The sequence below is a fragment of the Hyla sarda genome, chromosome 4 (assembly GCF_029499605.1).
Source record: "Hyla sarda isolate aHylSar1 chromosome 4, aHylSar1.hap1, whole genome shotgun sequence".
NCBI lineage: Eukaryota > Metazoa > Chordata > Amphibia > Anura > Hylidae > Hyla > Hyla sarda.
In genome coordinates this window covers 21,920,360-21,928,734 of record NC_079192.1, presented here as the reverse complement: position 1 = coordinate 21,928,734, position 8,375 = coordinate 21,920,360, and the positions used below count along the sequence as shown (strand labels likewise).

The window sequence follows — 8,375 nt, the reverse complement described above, 5'->3', positions numbered from 1 at the left end:
GGTCTATCTTGATTAACCAATAGTCTTTTAACAGCATGTCTCTTAAGAGATGGATGCCTTCCATTTTGAAGTGTCTATACACAAAGTTGTTGAGTAGTCTCAGATTGATAACAGGTCTGTGACCTCCGTCTTTCTTTTTTACAAGAAATAGGTTGCTGAGAAAACCTGGGGCATTTACAGGGACAGACATGATAGCCTTTTTTGCAATAAGATCCTTCACCTCTGAATCGATCAGAATTTAATCTGAGGTTGAAAATGTGATGGGATGTGGAAGGACGGTTTGCACAGGTGGATAAACAAATGCTATTAGAAAACCCGAGACAGTATTTAGGATCCATAAGTCGGAAGTAATCATAGTCCAATTTTTCAAAAAATGGATGATTCTTCCGCCCGATGGAATGTCTTGGAAAGAAGCAGAATGGCTTACCTGAAGATGTCTTCACACGGGGTACTCCTCGTTGTCCTCTTGAACGCCATGGTCTGGCGCGATAGGGAAAGAAGGGAGTAGGGATGGATGGTGCACTTGCATACGGTTGGTTGTATTGGTTGTATTGATATGGACATAGTCCTGGATGGATGGGAACGGCCGGGGAAGCGGCTCCTTCCTTTCCCGGCCCGATTGAAAACCCGTTGGGGAAAAAACCATTTAAAGAGAACTTTGGGCCTTATTAATGGAGGAGAAAAGGCCCACGTATTTTCCCATGTGGTGTATAAAATCTTCCCCAAACAGCATGCCCTCAGTGGGTTTCTCGGGGTCATTTGAGGCAAGATTTGTAAGTTGGGGGTCAATTTTGAGCTAAAAGTTCCAAGCAGTTGATGTGAAAAGTGGCTTCGGAAGGAGACCATTTCCCTCCAGTAGAGAGGGAGTTGCAGCGAGCTCACCATCCCGAGAGACTCGCATCCGATTCTATGATGATGTCTGGATTGGGGTTGAATACTGTTTTCCCATTCCATATCTGGATGTGAGAGAGCCACCAGAGAAGTTCGTCTCTGGTGTCCGAGGATAGACAAACCTCGTCTGAATATCCTAGGCCTTCTCTCAGGTGTCGAATTTTTAGGCGTTGAAGGGCTCGATAATGTAGAGGAGCTGGAAAAACCGCCTGAATAGAGGCTGAAAGAAGATCTACTATCCGAGCAATAGCTCTCAGAGAAATCAGATCCTTCTGAAGAAGTTGGCGAATTTCTTTCCGTATAGTCTTCAATCTCTTGGGGGGGAAGACTCAGAGTGGTTGACTGAGTGTTGACCAGAAATCCCAAGAATTCTAATTCCTGAGAAGGTTGAAGAATGGATTTTGTGTGGTTGACAAGAAAACCTAGATTGGTTAGGAGAGACAGAGTCCAGTCTCTGTGCGAAAGAAGAACGGATTTGGACTGTGCCATGAGGAGAATGTCGTCTAGATAGATGATTAGACGGACACCTCGACTTCTGAGCAGAGCGACAATAGGTTTTAGAAGTTTGGTGAAACACCATGGGGCCGAGGATAGGCCGAATGGAAGGCAAGTGAATTGCCACTTCTGATTGTTCCAAAGAAATTGAAGAAAGATTTGAGAGGAAGGGTGAATTGGAACCGTCAATTAAGCGTCTTTCAGGTCTATCTTGATTAACCAATCGTCTTTTAACAGCATGTCTCTTAAGAGATGGATGCCTTCCATTTTGAAGTGTCTATACACAAAGTTGTTGAGTAGTCTCAGATTGATAACCGGTCTGTGACCTCCGTCTTTCTTTTTCACAAGAAATAGGTTGCTGAGAAAACCTGGGGCATTTACAGGGACAGACATGATAGCCTTTTTTGCAATAAGATCCTTCACCTCTGAATCGATCAGAATTTAATCTGAGGTTGAAAATGTGATGGGATGTGGAAGGACGGTTTGCACAGGTGGATAAACAAATGCTATTAGAAAACCCGAGACAGTATTTAGGATCCATAAGTTGGAAGTAATCATAGTCCAATTTTTCAAAAAATGGATGATTCTTCCGCCCGATGGAATGTCTTGGAAAGAAGCAGAATGGCTTACCTGAAGATGTCTTCACACGGGGTACTCCTCGTTGTCCTCTTGAACGCCATGGTCTGGCGCGATAGGGAAAGAAGGGAATAGGGATGGATGGTGCACTTGCATACGGTTGGTTGTATTGGTTGTATTGATATGGACATAGTCCTGGATGGATGGGAACGGCCGGGGAAGCGGCTCCTTCCTTTCCCGGCCCGATTGAAAACCCGTTGGGAAAAAAACATTTAAAGAGAACTTTGGGCCTTATTAATGGAGGAGAAAAGGCCCACGTATTTTCCCATGTGGTGTATAAAATCTTCCCCAAACAGCATGCCCTCAGTGGGTTTCTCGGGGTCATTTGAGGCTAGATTTGTAAGTTGGGGGTCAATTTTGAGCAAAATAGAGCGCTTACGCTCAGTGGTTGAAGCGGAATTTGCGATTCCGAAGAAATAAATGGCACGTTGTGCCCATCCTAATAGTACCTCCGTATTAACAGGTTTATTAGAAGCAGAGGATTCTTCTGCTAAGTCAAGTATTTTAGTAAGGGGACCCAGGAGATCCATGAGTTTATCCTGACATGAGCGGAAACTCCGATCTACCCCTTTTTTCGGGTTTTTTCCTGATTTCATCAGGAATTTTGTCAAAACTGGATCAAGTTCATGAGTGAGGGACGAATTGTGGGGGAGTGTTGGCCTTGGGCACTCTGATTTCAATTTGTTTCTGGTGGATTTGTCCAGACCCTTATTTACTCTGACCGAGAGGAATTTAGCCACCTTAGGTATGGGAAGCCATTCCCCCGATCTGGGATGATGTATTAAAGAGGGGTCAAAATAATTCGGGTCCGAGCCAATGGAAATAAAATCATCCTGATCATCAGGGTCGTCATCAATTTCCCCACTTTCTGCCGAGGAATAATCCGATCCCTCAAGGATATCAACAACTTCCTGGGACTCATCCGAGTCATATGAATTGGATTCAATAAAAGAATATGGTTTCGTCGGCTTATCGGATTTCTTAGCCCTTTTACAAGTAACGTCCTCTTGGGCAGAGGGTATGGTGTGTTTGATAGGAACACTGTCCTGATGACCCTTTTTGGGTCGAGTATGGTGGGTGTCTTGGCGGGCTCCTTTAGATGATTTCTTAGAAGGAGCTTTGCTGTCTGAAGTGTGATGGCGTTTAGATAAAGCCTTTTTTGGTGCCTGAATGCCTTTGGCCAACTTAGACACAGAGGTCACTGGAGACCAATACACATCCGATGGAGTAGTAGGTCCAGGATTTGTGGGAGGACCGGATTGAGAAAGAACCAGCAGACTGAACTGCGGACTGTACCGAACGGGATACAGAATTGTCCACCATTGATTGAAAAAGATCATGGTTAACATTCTCAGATGTCAAAGATGGTGGACGCACTTCCCTAGCGGTGTTTCTGGTGTCTTCAGATACATCCATGACAATAATATAATAAGATAAAATGAAATACTGAAAAATTGACAGTATATTTAAAGAATAAACCTGAGGTGCACAGGTAATGAGGAAATATATATATAGCTATAGGTATATATTAATATACACTAAAACTGGAATCACTGAGGTAAAGTGAAACGAATTGTAGAAATATATAAATTGGTCAGCAGATGGCAGCATAGCAAAAATGAGTCCTCATACCGCCCTGTACGTGGAAAAATAAAAAAGTTATAGGGGTCAGAAGATGACATTTTTAAACGTATACATTTTCCTGCATGTAGTTATGATTTTTTCCAGAAGTCCGACAAAATCAAACCTATATAAGTAGGGGATCATTTTAATCGTATGGACCTACAGAATAATGATAAGGTGTAATTTTTACCAAAATATGCACTGCGTAGAAACGGAAGCCCCCAAAATTTACAAAATGGTGTTTTTTCTTCAATTTTGTCGCACAATGATTTTTTTTTCCGTTTCGCCCGTGAATTTTTGGGTAAAATGACTGATGTCACTGCAAAGTAGAATTGGTGACACAAAAAATAAGCCATAATATGGATTTTTAGGTGGAAAATTGAAAGGGTTTTGATTTTTAAAAGGTAAGGAGGAAAAAACGAAACTGCAAAAACTGAAAAACCCTGAGTCCTTAAGGGGTTAAAGGGGATATCCAGGAATAAAAAAAAAAAAAACTAATTGTTTCCAAAAACAGTGCAACAACTGTCCTCAGGTTGTGTGTGGCATAACAGTTTGGCTCTGTTCACTTTAATGGAACTTTGTTGCCATACCGCATACAACCTGAGGACAGGTGTGGTGCTGTTTTTTAATCCTGCATAACCCCTTTAACTTTGATGACCTATACCGCCATTTGAAAGGAAAGTGAGGCCAATCATTCAATTTATTAGTGCGTAGATAAAAATACTAATACCAAAAGTGGTCATAGATTTTGAAGGGGTACTCCACTGCCCCAGCGTTCAGAACATTTTGTCCCGAACGATTGGGGGGGGGGGGGGTCTTGCGGGGGGGTTGTGACGTCACGTCCACACCCCCTCAATGCCGCCACGACCATCCCATAGACTTGCATTGAGGGGGCGCCGCCGTGACGTCACGACCCCCTGCAGCCCGGATCCCAGTATTTGGAACAAGATGTTCTGAACGCTGGGGCAGTGGAGTACCCCTTTAAGATATCGTGAACAAAACAGTCAGCATGTTAAAATAGGCGCCTACCACCTATACAACGTTACCAAAACAGGTCGACGAGGATGGGATTCGAACCCACGCGTGCAGAGCACAATGGATTAGCAGTCCATCGCCTTAACCACTCGGCCACCTCGTCTCCTTTTTATCCCTTTTTTGTACACTGTCTATGTGGAGGATTTATAGGTCGGATGAGTCCCTCCTCTCATAACTTGCCGTTCAAGATACCTAAATAACAGGGTGGCATCGGCAGCTAAACACAGGCTTTATGTTTTCTTTTCGTGTCCAATGATTATTTAGTATTATATGTTTTATTTCTGGAAGATACGGCAGATAATAAGGCTTTTTCTGCTTTTTCATCCAGTCATAACAAAAGAAGATGGGAACAGGAACCAACATTAGCAGATCATCACCTTAAAGGGGTACTCCGGAGGAAAAAAACTGTTTCCAAATCAACTGGTCCCAGAAAGTTAAACAGATTTGTAAATTACTTCTATTTAAAAATCTTAATTCTTCCAGTACTTATCAGCTGCTGTATGCTCTACATGGAGTTCTTTTCTTTTTTAATTTATTTTCTGTCTGATCACAGTGCTCTCTGCTGACACCTCTGTCCATGTCAGGAACTGTCCAGAGTAGGATCAAATCCCCATAGTAAACCTCTCTTGCTCTGGACAGAGGTGGCAGCAGAGAGCACTGTGGTCAGAATGGAAAGAACTACACAACTTCCTCTGGAGCATACAGCAGCTGATAAGTACTGGAAGGGTTAAATGTTTAAATAGAAGTAATTTGCAAATAACTTTCTGCCACCAGTTGATTTGAATTTTTTTTTCTTCTTCTGGAGTACTCCTTTAACTCCTTAAGGACCCAGCCATTTTACACCTTAGGACCCGGCCATTTTTTGCACATCTGACCACTGTCACTTTAAACATTAATAACTCTGGAATGCTTTTAGTTATCATTCTGATTCCGAGAATGTTTTTTTGTGACATATTCTACTTTAACTTAGTGGTAAAAATTTTTGGTAACTTGCATCCTTTCTTGGTGAAAAATCCCAAAATTTGATTAAAAATTTGAACATTTTGCATTTTTCTAACTTTGAAGCTCTCTGCTTGTAATGAAAATGGATATTCAAAATATATTTTTTTTTAATTCACATATACAATATGTCTACTTTATGTTTGCATCATAAAATTGACCTGTTTTTTACTTTTGGAAGACACCAGAGGGCTTCAAAGTTCAGCAGCAATTTTCCAATTTTTCACAAAATTTCCAAAATCACAATTTTTCAGGGACCAGTTCAGGTTTGAAGGGAATTTGAAGGGTCTTCATCTTAGAAATACCCCACAAATGACCCCATTATAAAAACTCCACCCCCCAAAGTATTCAAAATGACATTCAGTCAGCGTTTTAACCCTTTAGGTGTTTCACAGGAATAGCAGCAAAGTGAAGGAGAAAATTCACAATCTTCATTTTTTACACTCGCATGTTCTTGTAGACCCAATTTTTGAATTTTTACAAGGCGTAAAAGGAGAAAATGTATACTTATATTTGTAGCCCAATTTCTCTCGAGTAAGCACATACCTCATATGTCTATTTAAAGTGTTCGGCGGGCGCAGTAGAGGGCTCAGAAGGGAAGGAGCGACAAGGGGATTTTGGAGCGTACGTTTTTCTGAAATGGTTTTTGGGGGGCATGTTGCATTTAGGAAGCCCCTATGGTGCCAGAACAGGAAAAAAAAAACACATGGCATACCATTTTGGAAACTATACCCCTTGAGGAACGTAACAAGGAATAAAGTGAGCCTTAATACCCCACAGGTGTTTCACGACTTTTGCATATGTAAAAAAATTTAAAATAAATTTCACTAAAATGTGTGTTTCCCCCCAAATTTCAAATTTTTGCAAGGGTCAATAGCAGAAAATACCCCCCAAAATTTGTAACCCCATCTCTTCTGAGTATGGAGGTACCCCATAAGTGGACCTGAAGTGCACTACGAGCGAACTACAATTCTCAGAAGAGAAGGAGTCATATTTGGCTTTTTCAGAGCAAATTTTGCTCGGGTGTCATGTCGCATTTAGGAAGCCCCTATGGTGCCAGAACAGCAAAATAACCTCCACATGGTATACCATTTTGGAAACTAGACCCCTTGAAGAACGTAACAAGGGGTACAGTGAGCATTTACCCCCCACTGGTGTCTGTCAGATCTTTGGAACAGTGGGCTGTACAAATTTTTTTATTTGCGCAGCCCACTGTTCCAAAGGTCTGTCAGACACCAGTGGGTGTAAATTCTCACTGCACCCCTCATTACATTCCGTGAGGGGTGTAGTTTTCGAAATGGGGTCACATGTGGGGTTTTATATTTTTTTGCGTTTGTCAAAACCGCTGTAACAATCAGCCACCCCTGTGCAAATCACCTCAAATGTACATGGTGCACTCTCCCTTCTGGGCCTTGTTGTGCGCTCCCAGAGCACTTTGCGCCCACATATGGGGTATCACCGTAGTCGGGAGAAATTGCATTACAAATTTTTGGGGGCTTTTTTCCCTTTTACCTCTTGTCAAAATGAAAAGTATAGGGCAACACCAGCATGTTAGTGTAAAAAATTTATTTTTTTACACTAATATGCTGGTGTAGACCCCAACTTCACCTTTGCATAAGGGGTGAAAGGAGAAAAAGCCCCGCAAAATTTGTTAGGCAATTTCTCTCGAGTACGGCGATACCCCATATGTGGCCCTAAACTTTTGCCTTGAAATACGACAGGGCTCCAAAGTGAGAGCGCCATGTGCATTTGAGGCCTGAATTAGGGATTTGCATAGGGGTGGACATAGGGTTATTCTACGCCAGTGATTCCCAAACAGGGTGCCTCCAGCTGTTGCAAAACTCCCAGCATGCTTGGACAGTCGACGGCTGTCCTGCAATACTGGGAGTTGTTGTTTTGCTGTGTAGGGGTATGTGTATATGTAGTGTTTTTTTACTTTTTATTTTATTTTGTGTTAGTGTAGTGTAGTGTTTTTAGGGTACAGTCACACGGGCGGGGGATTACAGCGAGTTTCCCGCTGCGAGTTTGAGCTGCCGCGCAAAATTTGCTGCATCGCAAACTTGCAGCCTGATACTCACTGTAAGCCACTGCACATGTGAATGTACCCTGTACATTCACAGGGGGGGGGGACCTCCAGCTGTTGCAAAACTACAACTCCCAGCATGCACAGTCTATCAGTGCATGCTGGTAGCTATAGTTTTGCAACAGCTGGAGGCACACGGGTTGGGAAACACTGAGTTAGGAAACAGACAATGTTTCCCAACCAGTGTGCCTCCTGTTGTTGCAAAACCACAACTCCCAAACATTCTCAGGCATGCTGGGAGTAGTAGTTCGCTAACATCTTTAGATCCAGATGTTGCCGAACTACAACTCCCAGCATGCTTGGAGTTGTAGTTTGCAACATCTGGAGGACTACAGTTTGCAGACCACTAATACAGTGGTTCCCAATCTGTGCCCTTCCAGATGTTGCAAAACTACAACTCCCAGTATGCCAAAACTGTCCAGGCATGCTGGGAGTTGTAGTTCTGCAACATCTGAAGGGCCAGATGTTACAGAACTACAACTCCCAGCATGCCTGGACAGTAAGGGCATGCTGAGGATGTGTAGTTTTGCAACATCTGGAAGGGCACAGTAGTCTCCAAACTGTGGACCTCCAGATGTTGCAAAACTACAACTCCCAGCATGCCCAGATGCCA

General features: G+C 42.7%; 1 non-coding gene across 1 annotated transcript; it reads right to left on the bottom strand.

The window, feature by feature from the left end:
* Positions 1–4,701: 4,701 nt before the first annotated feature.
* Positions 4,702–4,783, bottom strand: TRNAS-GCU (transfer RNA serine (anticodon GCU)). The gene has a single exon. It is a non-coding gene; the product is annotated as a tRNA-Ser (tRNA).
* Positions 4,784–8,375: the final 3,592 nt, after the last annotated feature.